Genomic DNA, 11,636 nt, shown 5'->3' with positions numbered 1-11,636 from the left:
CGATTTTGGAATAAAGCTCTGGGCAGTGGACTAATCCTTTCATCAACTTGAAAATCACGATAAGATCCGTAACAGTTCTTCTATCCTTCATACGCATAATATTGTATTGGCGCATAATAGGACTGTAATCGCTATTCGTAATTAGAAAATTTAATTTGTGACTAATGTAGAGAAGAAATTTGTTCTGAACTCTCTCAATACGATCTATGTTTATGTGGTACTGAGGATTCCAAACAACCGATGCATCGCAGAACCTACTATATACAAATACATAATATAAAATGAGAAGAGGTTTTGCCATTCTGAAATTTTGTGGATTGAGAAACAAATCATTATCATTACAGCATTTTTTGAGCCGCTCCAAGTCCTCCTGAATTTCTTCGCTGTCATATGAATCCTTTTCTGTGTGATTTTCAAGTCATCGGCATATAATGAAAATATACACTTATTAAAGCAACTAGATATTTCGTTGATGTATATAATGAAGAATAAAGGACCCAAATGACTGCCTTGAGGAACTCCGGAGGATACCGTGAAGGGAAGTGACGTAAATCCATTTGTGACCGGTTATTCAAATAGGACCATATCCATCTCAACAAAAAGTCATTCACACCGACTTCAGCAAATCTATTCAATACAGTTTTGTGACTAATCTTATCAAAGGCCTCACTGAAGTTGGTGTATACAACATCAACCTGAACCTACTCATTCATCGAGTTTAACAAAAAATCGGTGAATCCTATTAAATTAGTTTCTATCGACCTATGGGGGAATTGAACATGCTGTACATTGATTATGATGTCCTTGACCGTATCAAGGATGATATATTATTTTTTCAAATACATATAATTTACTGAACGGCCGATAATTCTTCACATTGTATCTATCGCCGCTCTTGTAGATTGGTGCGATATGCGGAATTTTCCATTTAGCAGGAAAAATTCCACTCCACGAGACAAGGTTCTTGCAATGCTTAACAAAGGAAACGGGTATATCATCAGGACCTCCACATTTTTTTATATCTGACGAGTTAATAGCTGTCAGTAAGGTAGGTATATTCATTGATTTCGACGGATTCGACTTATTTTTGAAATTTTTAGGGAAAAGATTACAGATTGTGTCCCCGGTATCTGCAATTTAATTGTCAAGATATAACGAGCTTGGGATACAATTTGTGTTGTTTCTGAAATTTTTTATGAATTTCCAAAATGATTTCGAGTTCCTATTGATTTCATCTTCCATATTTTTAGAATACTCTAGAAAATCACGTCGAATGAGTTCCTTAGAACGCGTTCGCAGGTTTTTAAATTCCAGATAGTCGATTTGGATTTTATATATTTTAAATTTTTTGTGTACTCGGTTTTTTTCAATATGATTTGAGTAGTTTCACGTTTGAAATATATGGGGAACCCAGTTTTAGTTCTTGTTACGGGGACATGTTTGTCAATAAGATTATAGATTGTCGAGTAGAACTCGACACGTGTCAACGTCCTTTCCAAAAAATATTCTAAACCAGTCCTTTCCACTGAGTTCAATGTTCAGAGCATCGTAGTTTGCTTTGGAGAAGTTACGCTATATATTGTGTTTGGAGATCAATTTATGGAATTATTTTTCCTTTAGTAGAATTTCAATTGCAGGGTGGTGGGGATCTTCATTTAATATTATATCTATAGATTCATCTACATATTGTACGTGATTTTAATTGCAAACAATGAGATCTGATATCCTATTATTATTGTTAGTGACATTATTATATTGTAATAATTCTAATGATAGAAGGGTGTCAGTTAGTTCAGAATACCTTCTTTCGACATTTTTGGGTTCAAGATGAGACTCGTTATTCACTTGGTTCAATTCAATAGTGGAAAGATACATACATTGTTTTCGAATAATGTTGGTTCGTTTTCATGCAATTGGTTGATAAGAGAGTTATATATGCCAAACTGTTACCTGGAGGAAGATAAACACAACAGATATAAAGGTTTATCCTTCTTCTTCTTGAATGGATATCCATAGGTCCTCGACATCTGACTCAAGATGTGGATGATGATTGACTCCTAGCGTTGCGGTCACTGCAATCACGCCATCAGATTTCATGGAGCCCGTGGTTTCCCTATCTCGTCGAAAATCTTAACATCTGTCATGGAATAGTTCACCAGAGTTGACGCTTGAGTTCAGCCATGTTTTAGTGAAACAAAGAACTTGGAAATTACAGGACTTGACGTTATCAGAAAATTCTCTAGATTTTGTACGAAGTCCTTTAACTTTTTGTAAATATATAAGGTAAACGTCCCAGTTATCGGACACTTGAGAGCAAAGTTCATGTTTGACCATCTGAAAAATATATACATAAACATGAACAATGTTGTAGAATATGTCAATTTTTTCTAAATTTCATTACCTATAAAGAGAATTCTTATGATATGATGATATATTTTTTAGTAATTCAATATAATTAAAAACGTTTAGTAAAGCAGGAATTCCCAGATATCGGACACCTAAAAATGTCGAAGTCCTGGTTACTGGACTAGAAATGTCCCAATTATCGGACAAGTGCAATTCATATATTAAACAATCACATTTTTTTAAGCAAAACATTCATAGAAAAACATTCATAGAAGTACACAACAGATAAAAAAATACAAACTTAAATATTCTTCTCAAAAACAAGAGAAATAAAAAACAAGACTAATCTTAGAAAATTTACTTATTTAATTCAACTTGAAATTCTTTAATTCCTCTATAAAATAAAAACCTCTTTTATTAATTACTACAGGCTTTTTAATTTTCGATATCACATGGTCTCTTTGGTAGTTTAATATATCATCTTCAATAGGCCATTTCCAGTTTGGGCCACTGGGTTCCATTGCTTTCACGGTATATTCTTGGTCTTCCTTTTCTATACAAATAACGCATCCTGGAAAATAAGCTTCATCATATTTAACGATAACATAATCTCCTATACTAATATCAAAATCGTTTTCAGTATCGCTATCCAACATTGTCTCTGTATTTTGATCTGTATTTTCCTTTTTTGTTTTTTTGCAGATATTTTTAGCTTTGTCATATTTTTTTTTGCTGTTTTTTCTCCAGTCGCAATTGTTTTCTTTGCTCCTTCTCCTGCAAAGCTTTATTCTTTTTTTCTAATTCCCGATTTTCATATTCCCGCCAGTCGTCTGATACAACAACTGCCGGTACTTTCTCTTTCAGTTTTTTGGTTACTTTTTTGCTCTTCGGGTGGTGGTTTCCAAAATAGAGCTTTTTTAAATGGTGTTGGGACACTGAAAAAGTTTTCTTTGTTATTTTCGGGTGATTTATGAAATGTTTCGATAGCGTACTTAGGTGAGTGATCTCTTGACTCCGAAGAAGGACTCTTATGTCTAATTTCTGAAAGATTAGCGTCTTCCTGGACACCCTGGATCGTTTCGTTGGTTATCTCAATCAGTGGCTGTGATATTTCTTGTATATTTTCATACGGTCCTGACTGTTTACTTTTCGTTTCATAACAATTATTGGAAGTGTCATTAGCAGAGAGGTTACTTTCCAGCAACTGATCGTTGGAAAATATATTTATGTCTGAATCTTCTGCAGTAAAATCCATATCACCTTCGTCAATGAGGTTTAAAATAGACAGATTTTCCACACCTTGTTCATCAGTTAAACCTAAAACGTCTTTGGTTTTACTTATTTCTGTTGTTAAATCTAGTTCTTGGGGAGATTCCACTATAGTCTCCTCTTCTATTTCATTGCCTAATGATGTATGAATTTGATCAATCTGCAATATGTGTATTTGTGTTCTCTGAACTTCTTCTGTTTGTGACTATAATTTTGGTTCATGTTGCTGAGGTACTGAATGTATTTTTATATTTGTCAAAACACTGTTACTATAAGACGATGACGTTGTTCTGCTTAAATGCTGCCAAAAATAAAATAAATTTGTATCTTTAATATCACCTTCCCATTTAGGCCCGGAGCTATTGAAAACCTATTTTTTCTTCGTTATATTTTTTAAAGATATCCAGCCCTAATTGGGCATTAGATTTGTCATCGTCATTTTTGCTGCTCGTTCCAGTCAAATTGTTTTTAAAATATTTTTCGAACCTGATACTATTTGGATCAAATGGAGCAAGTCCGCATGTCCTAAAGCCATTTTGTATGATAACAGGTAAACGATCTTGTAACTGGTTAATTGCTTTTTCCAAAAGGGGTGCAAATAATTCTCTGGAAAGCTTGGAACCATTATTTTCCATTCGCCAATGAGTTACTGTCTTTTTCCATTTTAATTTTAGAGGATAAAATACAGCTACATCCAGAGGCTGCAAAATATGTGTAGAGTTTGGATACAAACTAATTAAAATAATTTTGTTCTTAACACAGAAATCACTTTACTGCATAGTGAGGTGGAATTTGTGACCATCTACAAATAAAAGTAGAGGCATCTCAATGTTATTTTTCTGTAGCCAAGGAAAAAATACGTTAGCTATATATTCAAAAAAGGATTCCCCAGTCATCCAACCGCTGTCTGATTTTCCCACACCCCAACTCGTCGGTACTTTTTCGATAATTGCCTTAGGAATCCGTTTATATGAATACAGTATTAGCGGGGGTAGTAACTGACCGGAGGCATTACACATAAATAGAGTAGTGAGTGATTCCTTTTCGTCACCTTTATAAATAGTATAAACAGTTTTTCACCCTTTTCTGTAAGTACTTTCTCCCCTTTTGGACACAAAGACATCGCTGTTTCGTCACAGTTGTAGATCCTATTTGGCTCCGTAATATTAAACATGTTTTCACTTAAGTAAGCTCTAACTTCTTCAAACCATTGGCGAATTTTTTCTTCATTGACGCTGCCTCTTAATCCGGAAAGATTTTGTGGCACTCTCTTGGCTATTTGGGGATGTCGTTTTAAAAAATTTTCATGCCAATGACGACTTGGTCGATCATCTGGAAAAGGGTTTTCTCGTTTCAGTTCGCGCACCAAAAGCTGTACGCTGTCCGTAAGTTGTGTTCGGGTGATTGGAAAACTGGCCTTTGCTGAATTAAGAATCCAGTTCACTAGGTGTGTTTCTTCTTCACTAGTTGAAACAGTAGTTGGTCCCATTTTCCTTTGTAAAGGCGTTTTTTCCGATATCTTGTCGGCTAATGTTGACTTTGGGACGCTAAATCCCTTTGCTGCTGCTCGAAGAGAGGTACCGCTCTTAACAGCCTCTATAGCTTTGCTCATGTCATTTTCAGAATACAGAAGCCGTTTTTTCATTTTAACTTAAATATTCTGGAACAAACAGGTTTATATAAATTTTTCTTACTTGGATAAGAAGTGATTACTTAGTTCTATAATATTCTGGCAATGTCCGATATTGGGGATATAGTTCATTTAGAGAACTTAACATCGGACATGTAATGTCCTAATTATCGGACTATTCTTGTTCCTATTATCGGACATCAACTTCCAAAATTCTTAAATACCTTATGTGTGGAAAAACCCCTGTCCGATAACCGGGTAGGATGACATTCCATATATTGGTTATTGTTACGTTAATTCATTTTTACGAACAAATTTCACAGTTACTGTATTTTTACGAAAGAAAAATATGTTTCAATGTCCTCCAGATCGGACACTTGGACGATAACTGGAACATGACATTATTTTACTGACCCAGTTATCGGACACCCAAATAATAAAGGATAAAGCTAATTAAAACGAATTAAATTATATTAAAACAACCTTTTAGGATTACACAATGTAAACAAAAAAGTTTTATGCAAGTGTATTAACAGAATAACTTAAAATATGCAGTTTATTTATGAACGTTCTCCTACTCACTTAGAATTGCTCTGTAGACATACACTCCACGGTTGCTGACACATGAATGCTCTTTGCTGCGCTGTTTGTGATAGAAAACTTCTTGTCACGAGAAATGCTATCTGCTGCGTTGCCAAGATGTGCAACATTTCAGAAAAACATTAATTTATCTAATACAATGCTTAGAAGACTTATTATTGTCGAAAATATGATAAAGTGGCCGAACACTAGGACGTGTCCGATAACTGGGACGTTTACCTTATTCAGATTTGTTTTTCCAGCCATTGATAATAAATTCAATCAATATGGAGTTGGTATGTCAATTTACAGCTTTTGCAAGATATCGAAATTTTTTATATGTAGGATCGGCGATGAATCGGTTTTTCCCAAGTATATGTTTCCGTTTTTTACCCACACGAATTCAATTCCTTTCTTTTTAGCAGTTTCTTTCGCTTCCTTTTGAAAAACTTTGTTCTTCAAGAGAAGGTTGTTAGGTGTTCGTTGATGTGTATTTTATCAGAAATTCCATCTATCGATAGGGCTGAATCTCTAAAATTGCTTTGAATTCGCTTAAATTTGTTAACTGATATAATATTGTCTCTCACTCTCCGGTTTGAGCATGAGACAATTATGTTCTTGGCTTTGTCTCTCGATGAATATCTGGCATTGTTAGGTACTCTATGTATGTATTGAATATCATTTTCAGATATCGAAACATTCAGAAGATTGAATATTTCATTCATTATTTCATTCAGATTTTCGTTCTCTCTCTCCTGTATGCCATGGATCTCGAGATTATTCATTCTTGATGCTTGATCAAAATCATTCAACTTGGTGCCTAAAGTCTCGATGCTCAGTTTTATTTGAGCATTTTCAGCAGAGAGCTTTTCTATTTTCTTAGCGCATTCATTGAATTTTGAAAGATGTTCCTCAAAATCTGTTATTTTGGCACTACAAAAGGACACAGATTCTCTGAGAATTTTCATTTTATCTCGCATCTCATGCATATCATTTCTAAGTGCCTGTAGAATTGGTGTGATATTGGGAATGCCATCGTTCCAATCAGTGGTCTAATCAGCGCGGTCGGAACCAGTTGTAGCCGACTGTCGAGTAGTACAGACATCCAACAAAGTTTGTAGGTCGGTGTGATCACGTACTTTTTTACGGCAGTTTGGACAATTCCACTGGGTACCCTCGAGCCGCAAAACATCCAGCTGACTCACTGATAGGTTTAGACACTAACCATGGAAAAACTTTTGGCAAAAACCACTACATTGGATCCCCGACTTTTTACGAATAACAGCCTCGGTACATATACCACAGAGTTTACTCATTATAGAAAAGCAATGTGTTTTGAAAACAAAACAATTATAGTTCACAAAATTATTTCAATCAATTGTTGATGTCTCGATTTCACTTTAGATTATTCAAAATTATTTTTCAAACGGTGAAACCCACTAAAACACGATGTGAAACACAGAGCGAAGCAAGGCAACAAGTTCATACGACGGAAGTAATATTGATATTACTCATATTATTGATTTAGTATTTTCATCTGTTCATGAATATGATTTTTTAACCATAAGCTAATTCACATATATTTTTATTATTATTATTATTATTCTGGCATCGACTAATGTTGAGAAGGTCTGTTGCTTTCAGAAAGTTCAAAACATTTCTTATAGCTTTGGTACTGTAATGAATCTGAAGTCGGCCCTGACCGTTATCTCAGACACCTAACATATGACTGACTGATCGCTAAAGGAATAATCTCGACAAGTCGCCGCGAACAGTCTAGGCCACTACCGAAATAACTAGAGAAATCTAGCACGGTCGTTGCCAATATATAAGCCGGCTTCTCGTCCCGAGATGGCCGTCTTTACCTAGAAAGTGAATCGTGCGTTTAAAGAAAGAATTCTAACCGTGAAGATGAATTAAGCGTTAGTTGCTAAGTGTTGCATATAAATTAGTTGTGATAGTGAAATATTGTTAAAAATAAATTTGTTTAAGACACTTAATTCCTAGTGAACTTGAAAGTCACCGAATTGAAGCCAGAATTGGAGGAGAGAGAGCTATATTCTTCCGGAAAGAAATCAGTACTCCAGAAGAGACTATGGGATAACTTGATTGAATCAGGAGAAGATCCCGAAACATATTTATTCGAAGTTTCTGGGGGTGATTTGAGTTCAATAATGAGCAAACTTGATGGACTTCAACAAAATTCGGCAAGCCTTGAAGATAAGCTTCTGGAAAATGTAAAAAGATAAATTTCTAGAAAATTCGGTGAGTTTGAAAGATGAACTTCAACAAAATTCGAAGTGTCTGGAGGAGAAGCTTCTGGAAAACTCGAAGAGTTTGGAAGACAAGCTTCTGGAAAATTCGAAAAGTTTGGAAGATAAATTTCTAGAGAATTCGAATAGCTTGAAGGAACAGCTTTTAGAGAATGCAGAAGTCTTGAAGAAAGAGGTTTGTAGTGTGGCGAGCCTACTCGAAGAAAAGATAGAGACAGAGATAGATAAAATCAGGAAGGAAATGAACACAGAAGTAGAGGAAATCAAAGGCGGAGTTCAGGCAGAAATCAGCGAGATAAAAAAAAACATTCAGCAAGTTGCCAAACCAAATCTTTAATTCTGCCCACCCCACAGAAACGGTTACTGAAAACTCAATTCCGGAACTGAAAGATGTCAAACTCAGTTTTGAACCAGGAAAGCTCTCCATCAAGCCGCCCCAGTTCGATGGAAAAACTTCTTGGGCAAATTACCGCCGACAATTCGAAGCTGCGGCCAGAGCGAATGTATGGAATGCAGGAGAAAAGGCGGTAGCATTAGCATTGGCGTTGCGTGGAGAAGCAACGAATATTTTGCAAAGCCTCACGGCCCAAAAACAGGAAGACTATGACCAACTCATAAAGCATCTTGAGCTACGGTATGGACAGGCACACCTAGAACACGTTTACCATTCACAGCTGAAGAACCGCTGTCAGAAATCAGGAGAATCCCTACAGGAGTTTGAAGCCGACATAGCTCGATTGGCCCGTCTGGTATATCCTGCTTCACCCGAAAATGTAATGGAGCGGTTAGCAGTTCAGACATTCTTGAATGGACTTTGCGACCTAGAAACGAAGCAAGCCTTGACGCTAGCTCATCCCAAACATCTCGTGGATGCACTGGCAAGCGCTCTGGAGGCTGCAAAATAATCCTGCAAGAGCCAGAGCAAAGTTCGAGCTATCGAGGAAGATGGAAAAGTGCCTGCTGATATTGAGACCACCATCAGGAAAGTAATGAAAGAAGTGTTGCCTGAGAGGAAACAAATAAGATGCTGGAACTATGGAAAAATTGGACATGTGCGTATCAAATGTCCAGCTCTCAAAGGATCGACACCAAATCAGGAAAACTAGAGGGAGTCGATGAGAAGGGGAAATCATCGGCATGTACCCAGCAAGGCCCCGTAAAAAACGCATATGTTGCCGTTCTTTAACGACAAGACAAAGGTGTTTTCGTAGACGGCCTCATCAACAACGAGCCTTGCACCATGCTGATAGATACAGGTGCGACGAGAACCATTCTTGCGCCAACCTTTGCCAAAACACCGGCAAGAATTGAACCGTCAAGCTGGAAGCTACACACCGCCACAGGGGAGCCAGCCACTGTTTTTGGAGAACTACCAATTGAATTGGTATTGGGCAGCACTAAATTGAAACATCGTGCATTGGTGGCGGACATCGAGGACGATGCGATTATTGGAATAGACATAATGAATTCCAGAGAGTTCAAGCTGAATTTTGAAGATGGCGTCCCACGTGTCGGCGGAGAAGAGCTGGTGCTTCATGGAAGAAGTGATGAGATGATTAGAGTCCTGTTGGCCGAAGACGTGTGCGTACCTGAGAGGGATGAAACCATCCTAGAGGCTCGCTTGGACGGAGGTGCGAGCAGCGGAAATGTGGTAATGTTCGAGCCCAAGATACATGACGAGAAAATTGGACGAGGAATCGCACTGGGGAAGACCCTGTTGCGTGTTGATGAAGTTTCGCCAGTCAGGGTCATGAATGTCAATTACTTTCATGTGACCTTGAAGAAGGGAACAATGCTGGTAATTGATATTTCCTTCAAGGACATACCATCAACTCACCGATCTAAATTGAGGGAGTTAGTCAAGAGGTACCAGGAAATCTTCGATATTGGAGGAGGAAAAGGCCGCATAAAATCGACACGGGGAATGCCCGACAAATCCGGCAATCAGCTAGAAGACTCCCCCTTGCGAAGAAAGGAGAGGCAGACAAGATAGTCAGCGATATGGAAAAAGAAGGAGTCATCGAACCATCTGACAGCCTGCGTAGATTATCGCCAACTGAATCAAGTGACGAAGAAAGACAGCTACCCTCTTTTAAGAATCGACGACACCCCAGACACGCTAGCCGGCTCCACAATTTTCTCGACTTTGGATTTGAAGAGTGGATATTGGCGAGTTGAATTGGCCCCAGAAGATCGAGAAAAGACTGCTTTCACCATCGGCTCAGGAAGACGTGTCTAATGTATCCCGACTATATAATCGTGGCGGTAGACGAACAAAAGATCAAAGCAGTTAAGGATTGGCCCATTCCAAGAGACATACATCAGCTTCGGAGCTTCCTTGGTTCATGTACCTACTACCGCAGATATGTGCTGGGGTTTGCCAACATCGCCAAACCATGGACTCGACTTACAGAAGGGCAGATCCAGTTCCAGAGGTCTGAGGAATGCCAAGACTCATTCGAGAAGTTGAAAAGAGCTTTTGATCAACGCTCCTGTTTTGAGCTATCCCCTACCGGACGGAAAGTTCATTTTAGATACGGAACGCTCAGTAATCCAGAGCGTAATTATTGTGTCACCAGACGAGAGCTGTTGGCCGTTGACAAAGGTGTAGAACATTACTACAAATACGTGTATGGAAGAAGATTTCTGTTGAGAACGGACCATACGGCTCTCAAATGGCTTCTGCAGTTCAAAAATCCTGAGGGCCAAGTAGCGCGGTGGATTGAGAGACTACAAGAATTTGACTTCGAAATAGAACATCGAGCTGGGACTAGCCATAAAAACGCAGATGCCCTATCACGGAGACCATGCCCCGATGACTGCTCACATTGCCGACGAGCAGAAGAGAAGGAAGCAGCTATTTGTAGAACTAGAGCTGTGGACGACAACTGGGAGGATGATAAGATCAAGGAAGACCATGATAAAGACCCAGATCTTGGTTTAGTCATCGGATGGAAGGAAAGTAACTGAAGACCATCGTGGTAGGAGGTAGCAGGTTATTCGCCAGCGGTCAAGTCCTACTGGGCACAATGGAACTTCCTTACCTTGGAAAACGAGGTTCTGAAGCGGGTGTTGGAGTCAGAAGACGATGCAGAAGAAAGGCGCCAGACAGTGGTACCCAGGAGCAGACGACGGGAGGTGCTCAAAGAAATACATGATGGAGTCACTGAAGGACATCTGGGAGTAACCAAGACCCTCCGGAAAGTAAGACAACGGTTTTACTGGGTTAAATGTCAAGCCGACGTCAAGGACTGGTGCAGAAAGTGTGCTGTATGCGCTGCCAGTAACGGACCTAGGATACGACCGAAAGCTCCAATGCGCCAGTATAACGACATCGACATCGCCGGCCCGTTGCCATAGTTCGACCATGGGAACAAATACATCCTGATAGCCATGGACTACGCCAGTAAGTGGGCAGAAGCCTATGCTGCCCAACCAGGAAACCTTTACCGTCGCTGACGTCCTGGTGAAGGAATGGATATATCGATTCGATGTCCCATTGGAGCTGCATTCGGACCAGGGCAGAAATTTTGAGTCCA

Source organism: Leptinotarsa decemlineata, unplaced genomic scaffold, assembly GCF_025532065.1.
Source record: "Leptinotarsa decemlineata unplaced genomic scaffold, Ldec_3_MD MMD2_tig00026316_RagTag_RagTag, whole genome shotgun sequence".
NCBI lineage: Eukaryota > Metazoa > Arthropoda > Insecta > Coleoptera > Chrysomelidae > Leptinotarsa > Leptinotarsa decemlineata.
This window is presented reverse-complemented; position numbering follows the sequence as displayed.